The following is an 11,740-nucleotide window of genomic DNA, read 5'->3' as shown; positions in this document are numbered from 1 at the left end:
TCGAGCGTAATTGCAATAACAAAACCACCCCCAGCCAATCGCTAACCCATCTCAATTATCAGCTTGAAATTACATTGAAAATGATAAACGAGTGGCTCGGTTAACCGGTTTCCCCCTTTTGATCCGTGGTATGATAAAAACATAAAAAGGGCCCAACAAATTAATGTACTATTCATGATAAACTTATCAAGCTCGCAACAATGACGTGCGGTGCTGAGGTGCAAATAAAACGATCAGTGACAGCCCACCAAACCGGCCACCACCATCACCACCACCGGCAGCACCAGCCACGATTGGACGAACGACACCACTGCCAGCGCGAGCTCATTACCCAGCGCTCGGTGCTCGCGACATTGCTCCAACCCGCGACTCCTAACGACCGTTTAGTGCGTGGTTGATTGCAATAATTAAACCTAATCTATCCACACACACACACACCATCAAACGCCGCGTGCCGCGTACGGTGCCACACTAATCGCACGCCCTTTTGTCGTTGGTTTTTTGTGATTGTTTTTCGATTGTTCACCTTTCCTTAAAATCATGTGCACCGTGCGTGGTTGGGCTTCCACCACCGACACCAAACGTGTTAACTATTTCCGGACACGTTCCGTATCAGTTTTATGGGGTGTGGGGCTGGGTAGCCTAGCAAGCAAAAAAGCGTGATTGAAAGTGACATTCTTCTTCCCTGCACACCGTCTGTCGGTCGGCCCACGTGGCCACGGTTTACCGCGCTGTGCGTAAATCAATCAATTAAACCATCAGCTTGATAGACGCCCCGTCCTGCCAATTGGAAAACAGATCATTAACAGGGGTGTGGATATTACCCCTTCTGCTTGCGTTGCCATTGCAGCCCCATCAGCATCGGTGAACTTTGTTGAAACCAAACGGGTGGCCAAACGCTCACGGCTGCTCATTATCGCATTATCGCTACAACGCAAACGCAAAACCCCACACGCAACCGCAATACGCCTCCCGGGGAAACATCGAACCGTGCGCGGTAGTGGTGAGCAATACGCGAACCCCTTCCCTTCCCTTTCCTTACCGTAGATTTATGTGCTGGTACACGATTAATCCACTGTTTGGCTTTTGCAATCGATCGGTTCTGTAGGGCGAAAGTGCATTCGATGTAATCGCGCTTCGTACCATGACCGGATCACACACACACGCGGTTCGCTGGCACCATGCTCGAGCACTTACGAGCGGCATCCTACCGGCCATGGGAGCATCCCTTCAGACTCCTTCCGAATTGGCATGATAAATAATCCATTCCACAGCACTCCTTCCTGTACCCGAACTGCTGTACAAACCATTAACGATGCGGTACAGGATGCGGAAAGGATTACGGTCGGAGCGTGGTATGCTTAGGTGTGGGTGTGTTTGTGTGTGTGGGATGCAGTACAGGCATAAGTGCTTAGGGTTCACTCATTGCCTAGCGGGCAAAGCGGACCGTACCGTCGATGGAAACCGTTGAGGCTGCGCACGCCCAACGCCACCGGGACGGAATCTCGTGCCTCGTAGGCTTTGGTGTGAACACCCCGGCAAGGAAATCGTACCGGTAACCGCTGTAATGTTGAGGAAGAATAGATTATGAATTACGCATGTAAATCAACCAGCACCAACAAAGGCGGTTGAATTACGGGCTGTGCTGGAGTGGTTGTGGGAAAACGCGGAAATAGCTACCACTTGGAAACTGCCGACAGTTGCGCCGGATAAGTGCAATAATTCCGCTACAAACTAGCTTCCGAGGAAATAGCTTATTGTATCTAGTTCACCAAAATGCGAAGCTGAAAAAAGTTGATCCCATAGCTCATACACGTTGCAGCGAAAAATATCACAATTGTGTTTTATTATATATTTTTTGCATTATTTTATGTAAGATACCATTTGTGTTCGTCACGTCAATTTTTTACTTTTTTCGGTTACATTACATTCTTTTCTATCGTTACTTTCAAAACCTTTCTAACTTTTCGTTCAAAACCTTCTCTTTTTCTTTCTTTATTTGCTTTCTCTTCCTACTTGCTTCCTTTATCGACTTACTTTACAGTAATTACCTTTTTATGTTACTCTTAATCATACAAGCATTTCCCACATATTTGAGCTTAAGTTGATTGAAACTAGGTACAAATAAAACTTCCAAGTAAAACTACCCATACTGTACAATTCAGGGACTTTCAACGATATTTACACTGTTTTGCATAAGTCCTTGTACTTGAATCATAACTTATTTATTTACTGTGCTCATTATTATTTAAATAAAATATAATTCTCAATAATGTTTAAAAAAAGCTCTAATATAAAAACTGGACATACAAAGAGTAATAAAAGAATTCATACCACTTTTCATTGTATTTTATCGTTTTTTTATCCATTTTTTGTGAAGGTGATCCTGTAGCTTTATTTATTTATTTATTTATTTTCATTTTTGAACAAACTACCAGGCGTCTCCATGACTTCATCGTATTTCCAATACACCTTACACCAATTCGTTCTGGTTGAACTTATTTAATTTGCATCATTATTATTGAAAAGTGTAATTTTTTACAGAAAAACTTAAGTAAAAAGCAAATTTTATATAAATACTTCTCTAGACATGAGCTCGTGGTTTACGCCATTACAAACAACCAGGCGTTTCCATCGCTCAGGAAGGTTGTGTCACTCTCAAGTATTGGAACTAATAAAACATAAAATACTCAGCTCTCAGTTCAGTTTTTAATGCCATTTGCTCTACAACTGATAGATCTGCTTGTTTTGTTCACCCCCGGTACCACTTCGCCCTCTTTCATTCATGTTGAGTGTGACGTTGATAGAAACAGGCACCACACAGCACAATGCCCTCATTACTTCCCGCTGGTTCTGTCGCTACAGTTTGCAGCCGTAAAATAAGCTTCTTTCCGTTCGGTAGCTACACTGACCAGCCGAAGGTACTTGTTCTCTCGAGTCACAAACGAGTCACCGCACCACGCTTGTGTAATCAATTTATCTATTGAACCGTAAATATCGGTCCCATCAACAACCTTGAACTCTTTTCCCGTTGGCTACCGTTTGGGACGGCACAGAAATAGCAGTACACTGTGCAACTGTGCATTCCCGTACCCCGTGTGCTTAATGTGAATGAGCGTCCCACAGCACAGGCATGTAACGTCGTGTTCGTTGTTTTTGTCTTCCTTTGAACCACAAAAATTGAGCAACGGTACCCAACCAAGCTCACCTCTATTGGCAAGAATGGTGCACGGAACATTCGTTTAAATTTGTTTTTATTACGCTGTCAACAAAATTCGGACCGACCAAACCTAGAAAAAAAAAACATAGAATCGATTCGAACGGCGCCAGAGATAGTCAATCACAACCGAGTGGAGTCGTGGCTGCAATTGTGGTTTGTTCGTAGCAATAGAATGCTTGAAAATGCGCCGAGTACGGCCCAAAAAGCAGCGCTAGTGGCGATGGAACAATGCTGTTCGTAGCTCCCTGTTTTGGAGCTAATAATATCTATAAAATTCGTGTCCGCTGCAGTTGCGGAAACGGCATCGATTGATTGAATAACAATTTCGTGATTGCCGCTGACGACGGGTCCAACCATAAACGGAACTATATTTTGGTGGTAAAAAAGTGAAATAGTTGCTCCGGTCCACGAGGTTTTAGTGGCATCTAATTTATCAAACATATAAATATATTGTTTGGTCGCTTCGCCGTAACAAATCGAAATGTTGTTGTTTTTTTCTCTCTCTCTCTGCCTGTTTGCCTCTCACGTCCCTCACTTCCGCTCACAAGGCGGACGTAATATTAATGATTAATTTGTACGCGATCGTAAAAGCACAAAACGCACAAGACTAGACTTGATAGAAGTACGAAAAAACACACACACACGCGCAACAAAACCATCCATTGCAAACACAATGTTGCACTGAGCGTAGAGGCCCGCACACCAATGCCCGGTGCGCCCGGTTTGATTGATTCCACGGTTGATGTCGAGCTTAGCATTAACGACGCCAAACACGTCCCATGCATGGAGAATGTGTGCGAATAAAAGAAAGGCTCCGCACGCCCGCTAGGCTTTTCACATTTCGTTGTCACAAACGCCTGCTCGCCAGGGGGGAAACACCCACGAACCCGGGGCTAATTTGATGACGTTTTTCATTTTTTGTGTGTCAGTGCTGGTGTTTTTTTGCGTTCGTTGGCTACCGGAGAACTCCACCGGCAAACGATTTTTGCAGTTGACAGGAACAAAACAGGAGTCATGTATGGCCCAACAAAAAAACTTCATCACACTAAAAGGTTACTTGACATTCGTGACCGAGAAGGCGGAAGGATATGATGATTCCGTGAAAATTAATTCGCAGAATTGGAAGATCAATGCAATTTGGAGAGGGAGATGTGATGAGTTGGAAAAAAAACACGGGCTTCCTCATTGAGAGCCTGGATGTATGCAATCAAATTTAAAATATGTTTATAAAACAGTTTGTCATAAGTTCAAACAGATTTGAGGTTGAATAGCTTCTCTATGGATGAGTTTTTTCTCAATTTTTATAAATTATGCTACAAAGCATAAATCTATCGATTTGTAACTCAGATTGCATACCTACAGGCGTTTACAACATGGTTAACAGATGTTAAGGATCAAAATTATGCAAAAATATTAGGAAAAAATTACATAATTGTAAATAAATAAGTACTAAAAAGACTACTTATTTGGAATTAACCTCACTTAGTGGGTCTTCAAATTGCAACGCCATAAATCAAGACACAATCAAGCACGAAAATTAATTGAATAATTGTGCAACCTGGTCAAAACAAAATGTAAATGGAGCGTCGTTTTTCCGGGTACTTTTTATCCGGCTGTACGTTTATCCGTGCAGTAGAGAAATGACATTTCAATACAATGATGACATTGCGTACTGAGAAGGATATTTAAAATAACAGTTATCAGAGCATTTTGTCATAAAAAAACGCTATAATTAATGGAAAATTATAATGTTCTCATTGTAAAAACATGAAGTTAATAAAAACTGATTAGGATTTACCAACAATCTGGTTAGACCACTAAAACATAATAAAAATTAAAAAAAAAAACATTTTTTTGATAAAATATATACTTTGACTTTGACTTTGACTTACTATCCGTGTTATTCGAGCATCTGGGCGAGGTCCAGTCCCGACGAGCGCGGATAAACGGCGTTCCACTGTTTTACGTATCCTTATATGGCTTATGCATTTAGAAGGAAAGGGTTTCATTTCCAGCTAATCATTGAAGGCCTTTTTGTTAATAAATCCAATTCCGCCTGTCAGTATGCAATGTACACAACAGTACTAGCTTCCTAGCTATGCAAAGCCAAACCCTTGTAACATTCTCCGCCAATTGTTTAAGCCACTAACGTAACAAATCACACTCATAAAATCCCACAAACACTTACCCCCAGCATCTTGTAAAGATCGTGTACATTGTAATTCTTAAACACCCAAAAAGACAGCGTAAAGCCAAGACATGCTCCTGCTTGAGATGAAGCTTATTCCGCAACATTTCCTCCGTTCAAGTTCCTTCCCCGAGTGTAATCATACTTCATGGGAAGAATAAATTAAGCTCCTAAGCATCCTTACACGTACACACCTGCACCTTCCGGCCGGTGCACGAAAGTGAAACAATTTTCCCCTCCTGCAATACATCTTCACGGTGGTAGCATTTTCTAGGAAAACGGTTTAAAGCAACACGATTTGCTGCACAGAATTGTGTGCCATTCTTCCACCCTGTTTGTCCTCCAATCGACTACAAACGCACGTGGTTCTCGCCTTTAACATTCGCCAAATTCCTTCGCGGCATAACAAACACAAACAGCAACACAGTGTAGAAAACCCCCCCCCCCCGGCGACGATTTGCAGTTCATTAAAACGTTGTTTACCGGAATGGACGAAACGGGAGTGTGCTTTTTTGCGGGCTGCTGTGCTCAGAATGTGCACAGAGCTGGCAAGTGGTTGGACTGAACCACGTCTCACGACTGCTTAGGTAACGGTCGGTCTGATCGCTTGCTCCCTCATCGTACTCATCAAACCCCGTTCGGGTGGAATGTAGAATGTGACCCAAATTATCTTCCCCGGTTCTACCCACCCAACCCAGAGAGTACTGAGAGGATGGTGAAGGAAATCATGCCTTTGGAACGGACTTCCCGAGCGGCAAAACTTTCGCACGTCGAGGTGGATGCAAATGAATGAAAATTGGACGAATCTTGTGAGCTCTAAGGACACACCAACTCGACGTCGGTGATGATAGCCGTCCCGGAGTCGGGCCCCCGTCGGTCGAATCATCATCATCGTTCCTGTGATACGCTGCAAATGTTGCGGTTTTGCGTCGTCCTCTATTTGGGGGAAACATAATTTATCCCCATCCCCGTTCACAACCAAACTACTCGCTCACATGTGTGTCTCGTCTCGCAAAAGACACACAAGGCGCGGTAAGATTTACTCGTCCTTTTAACGGTTATCTTTCGTGCTGTTGCTGTTTGGGAGTGTGTGTGTGTCGCGCCCAGCCCGAACTTCCGCAGCACAAACCGCACTGGCACGGATATGTTGAGGTTGAGTGCTTCCGACAAGCGCACTTCCACACTTCCACTCGGGATGCTGCGTATGCTAATGACCGCTCGAAACACACATCTACAACATCACCCGTTCGCCGATCCGCATGGAGAGGATATCGTTTTACCCTGCCCACTTTCCACCAACAACCGGTCATTATTATCTTCCCATTCCAACGGAAATGGCATTGGTGAGTGAGGGAGCGAAACAATAGAAGAGAGAAAGAAAGCGAGAAAGGTAAAACTTCCTTCCAAGTGTTCTTGGTTGCTTCAAAACCTCCCATTCCGCTGTCGTGTGGCCGTTGTGGTCGATTGAATCTTAAAGGACAACCGTCATCAGCAGCAGCAGCACCATCAGCCAGATCGTTGCTGGGATGGTGTTGCGGGCCCCGTGTGGTTAAATTTCCTCTACCACGCCCGGTCTGCCCCCTTTTTACTTCCACATTAACTGATTATTTCGACCACGAGCGAAACCGCGTGGCCTGTTCGATTTCATTTTCACACTCCCCGGCACCGTGGTCGCCCCAACATCGCCTGGAAAGCGCTTTTTCGTCCTGAGAGTGCAGGTGGGTGTTTATGTGGCTTCTGTGTTTTGCGGCGGGAGTGAAGTTAACGGATAACGATCGCCATCATTGGATCGTGTGGAATGGGGTGAAGCGGAATGGGATTTGTTTTGAACACTTCACTGCACTTCTCAGCTTTGGCTGGCGCAAGGGTTGGCGTGAAACAGTAAAGAAGAGATTTAATAGGATAGGAAATTGGGGTTGCGCTACGCTATGGGTAGCAATTTGCTCGTTGGTGTCCTCTGTGCAGGGAGGATTACATTACCTTGTGCACCTCATTTACTGCATGGATGAGTTGTAAGTATAACGCTTCTCGGTGGCCCATTAGGTTGGGTTGCGTCTTAAGTGCAGAGCGCCCGAAGGTATGCAACCTGCGGTGTTTTGTAGCACTTGCTCTCAATTGATTTAAGCTTTCCTACGGTTTGTTACCTTGTTGGTCCAATTGTTTGTTGTTTTAACAAACTTGTTTATCATTATTTGTATCAGTTATGGGATTCTTGTAGGCATTTCAAAAAGTGTAGTGTCAAAATCAACAAAATAATTTACAAAAGCTTATGTTGGCTTAAAAATATAACAATTTGTCCAAGAGAATGTTTCAATAATCGCTTTGAACATTTGAAAAAACACCTTTTCGATAGATTTCTGAGAATTTCTTATGCTGGTAATGTTTTAACACATTTTTTTCAAAACGTACAAGCAATATTTATTGAGTGAAAAATATGGTCATATACTGCTAGCAGTACACTAATTGTACTTGTTTGATAGTTCTTATCGTTGAGCAATGAGAAATAACACCAGGAGCAATGTTTAATGCGACCTAAGGTTTCTGAAAATGGAAAAAGTTAAGCTTGCATGAAAATGACTTTTTGAAGAGTTGTGTAGCAAAAAAATAATAATCCCAGGGGTATGCAATATGATGATTTTAATTTATTTTTTATCAACAATTGTTAGATCAGCTATGCAATTATTAATTATTGAAACAAAAACTATGCCTTTATATCTCTTCTAATAGGAAAACCAATTCGATCAACCAATTCAAGTAAAACATGCTCTTGTTGACCATCGATGAACGCCTAAAGATATGCTCTTTTTGATGATGACACAATCATATAGCAAAACGCCTGCAGGTATGCAACATAGTGTTTACCAACAGCAAATCCTGTGCTTTCTAGCGTAAAATGTTGCATAATTATTTGCTTTTCAATATCACTCCAATGTCAAATAAATAATCATCTAGCAAATCATGCGAAAAAGCATCAAAACCAAATACACAGGCTTTAAGTTGCTATTGGTTCCTTCCGCTCACCTTCATTCTACAGGTTGATTGCCTCGTCTTGGTAGCTTAAAGTGTTCTACCCTTGAAACCAAGCTGTTTTCGAGAATGAAGAAAAGTGATATTTCCGTTTCAATTTCAACCCCAAAAGAGAGCTGGCAAAATACACCTGCTTTCATTACTCGCCGCTTCTTGCACCAACCGCGTAGCGTACGAAAGATCGCATTTACTATCGCAAACTTCCCAACTCACTGTTTGGCCACCCGAGACACCTTTTTCTTTTCCTTTTTTTGCAAACAGGGGGAGCTTGTCTCTGTTTTCACTCCGTCCGAAAACTTTCCAACCGAAAGTCGTGCCGGCACGTTCGAAAACCGTACTACCACCAACCATCTACCAACCGAAGCAGTCCCCGAGAGAACTTTTATTATTATGAGCTAAACGGCAGAAATAAGAGGGAAATTACCTGCGGAAAATGAGTTCTGATTGAATTGCACCAGCAGGAGCGGCAGCAGCGGTAGTGAGCAGCGGCAGTGAGCAGACTCCTTTCCTCTTCTTTATGCTTGCTTCCAACGAGCGAGCACGTTGTCTGGGAATCACGTTGCTGGTTAAGCGCGTGCCGCCATCTCGGTGCTTTCCTGGTTTGTTAAAGCAAACCCTGCGCCTATCTTTACGGTTCCCCGTCTGCCTTGTTGTGTCGGTTTGATTTCTGGTTTTGGATACGTACATGAACACACACACACACCCTGGTGCACATTCTGCTCGCATCCGGAAATGCTACATTGCTCCGTGGGAAAACGGCCATACAACAGGGGAAAGCTTTACGGAACAGGATGCTCCCTTGCATCATCCACTCCGATTGGAAATGATGACGACAGCGTCAACGGCAACGACGCCGAGGATGCCATAATGGGAAGGATGATTGAAAATTATTTCCGCTTGTTTGCTTCCACGGCGACAACGGCCCGCCAATGTTCATAATTGCAGACGGGATGTGAGTACATTATGCCGGCATTGTGTGTGCGACGGCCATTCGGGCTGGGGGTTATGTTAAAGGTATTGTGTGTTGTGCTTGGTTTCGACCCAGGATTCGCCTCGAAGGAATCGCTTTCTCTCGCATGCGACGTAGAACAAAAGCCGCTTAGACCGTTGTTAATGGAAGAAGCTGCGGCAAAATAGTTGCTTGCAAATACATCCCAATCCATAGCAACGGTTAGGGCAAATAGCAAGGAAAATCCTATTAAACTACTACTCGCATTGCATACTTTAAGGCGGATTGATCGAATTGAACCGGCAATAGCTAATTAAAACGCCTACATGTATGCAATTGTCGTGTTTTTTATGACTTTTAAGGTAAAATGGTGTTTTCTCGTTGCATTTTATCAAGTTTAATAAAAAAATGTGCTGAAAGAAAGGATTTTTTTATGGAATTGATTTTAAACTTTAGATAAATTATTAATTTGAATTGCGTATGAATGAAGCCCAGTTTCATTCCGTTCTTTAAAAAAAAATAATTCGTCGTAAATATTTAAACATATGCAGAAGTTTACTTCTAAATTATACTTCCAGTAAATGTCTTTTTTAGCCATATTAATGTTTCTAGGGACAATGGTTTGCATTGTAGCCAAAATTTCAGGAAAATCTCTACAAAAGGTTAAAATTAAACAGAAGAATGTTTCGCACACGCATGTTAGCGCACATATAAGCAGTATCTTTTTATCTTTAAATTTTCAGCGAATGAAAGCGATACGAACAATCGTCATCCGGAAGCTTCTTTTGGCAGAAAACAGTGGAGCTGCTTTTAATGACGTTTTCCGCCAGAATAAGAATCCCCATACAAAGGGAAGAGCGTCTCTGTTCTCGCATCATCCATAGTTACATCTCTCGCGCCGAAGTTTTTTGTAGGTGGGAAGTAGCGAGAGCGAATCGATTTGTTCGCCTACGGATTCGAGAGTTCCAATATTCCGCCCACTGCCCCCCCCCCCCCCCCCCCGATACACTCCTCCAATTTTTGTACTGTGAGTACTTGAATGGAACGAAAGCGCATACACAGCGCAACAACAACAACCGGAACAAAAAAGAATACGGTGGAAAGATAACCCTCAACTGCAGTGGCTGAAGCTGCGTTTGCGTGGGGGTTTGGGAAGCAACCATGCAATAAGTAGCCAACGGAATCGGAAGGAAAGAAGGTGGAAAAGTGTGGGAGAAGTCGGCAAAATGAAATAAAATCAATAGCAAGCTATAAATTAAATTAAACACAGACAGACAGACAGACTCGCTCCAAACAGGACAGACGTCGACAGGCCCTGTCCGTTGGAAACAGGAAACAGGAAAACAGGTTTTGCAAGCGGAAAAAAAGCATAACCGAGATTGGCCCCGTTGTAGTGGCGATGCACCTCTTGAAGGCTCTCTTTATTTCCATTTTTCCACTTTTCCACGTTTGTTTATTTCCTCTCTCTTTCGTCCGGGCGCTGCTTTACACGAGGCGAAGGTAAAAATGGATCCGCTGGTTTTATTTGCACACCAAAAGGAGGGCTTCCTGCTTCTTTTTTTTTCATTCGACGCCCATTTTATCGCCTACCTGTCTGGGGGGTTTTGGGCGTTCTTTTTTTTAAATTGGAAAGTGCAAAGTCTTCTTTCAGTTCGGTTGAATGTACTAGAGCAAAATTAAACACACATAAAATAGACGGTGTGACTTCTGCGCTCCTTCTCCTTTCCGCATTATCAGTGATGCATTTATTGCGTTGTGCTATACCGGGAACCTTCCCTCCACCACCATCATCATCTTCATTCATCGCTTCTCACCCCAAAAATCCACAACTAAAAGTAACGAAACCAGCTCGCAATTGGCTGCAGTTCAAACAGGGTACATCTCCGCTCTTACGATACGCAAGGTACGTAAAACAAACCAAACGGTTCCGGGTTTCGAGTGAGCTGGAGCGTTGTGTTTTCCGCTACAATATGGTTTCTATGAAAAAGTGCCACATTTACTAAGAATTGATAGTAAACGTGAAAGATATGCTTGCGTGCTTTGCCTTTTCTGAGGTTTCCTTCCTTCCTGGTTGCGCCTTTCCTTTATGCAATGTGTCAAATTTCAAACGATTCAGCAAGCAAACAAACAGAAGCTGTTCTCCATTTAACGGGAGAAATAAAGCAAATGATTCCAGTTTAAAGTAAAGTTCATCTGACAAGCAATGCAAAGCATTGCAGTTGCTTCTTCAACGTAGCACATCGAAAGTTAGACAACGAACGATCGGAACACAAAAGCCCGTTTTGGGTTTTGGGAATTCAATCACAGCGGAACTGGTGTTCGCCTCGAATAAGGCACGAATAAGCGTAATTTTAAA

Source organism: Anopheles gambiae, chromosome 3, assembly GCF_943734735.2.
Source record: "Anopheles gambiae chromosome 3, idAnoGambNW_F1_1, whole genome shotgun sequence".
NCBI classification, from domain to species: domain Eukaryota; kingdom Metazoa; phylum Arthropoda; class Insecta; order Diptera; family Culicidae; genus Anopheles; species Anopheles gambiae.
The sequence above is the reverse complement of the archived record's forward strand: the minus strand, read 5'-3'. Positions refer to the sequence as shown.